Source organism: Myotis davidii, unplaced genomic scaffold, assembly GCF_000327345.1.
Source record: "Myotis davidii unplaced genomic scaffold, ASM32734v1 scaffold1134, whole genome shotgun sequence".
NCBI lineage: Eukaryota > Metazoa > Chordata > Mammalia > Chiroptera > Vespertilionidae > Myotis > Myotis davidii.
In genome coordinates, this window is record NW_006286229.1 from 933,315 (window position 1) to 933,662 (window position 348).

Consider the following 348-nt stretch of genomic DNA (forward strand, 5'->3'; position numbering starts at 1 on the left):
TTAGAGGTACAGAAACGAGGGACCCCCTAAGGCATCCCCTGCTTCTCCACAGCCTAGCTGCTGGTCTCTTGACTTCTCCCGACCCCGGCTCCTCCCGCCCCGCCCCGTGCCAAGGACAGACTGAGCCAGCTGAGCGACCCCCCACCCCCGCCGCATTGGTGCCAGCTAGAGCTCCAGGGCTTCCTCCGGCGCTTGGGGGCCCCCCACGTTCTTTGCAGGGGGCTCCCAAGCCAGGTCATGCCCACAAAGTAGACGGTGGGATGGAGAGTTTGAATATATTCTTTCATATCCACATTCATCAGATCCCAGGGTCCCCCTAATTCCATCAGTCTCCCCCCCGCCCAGCCC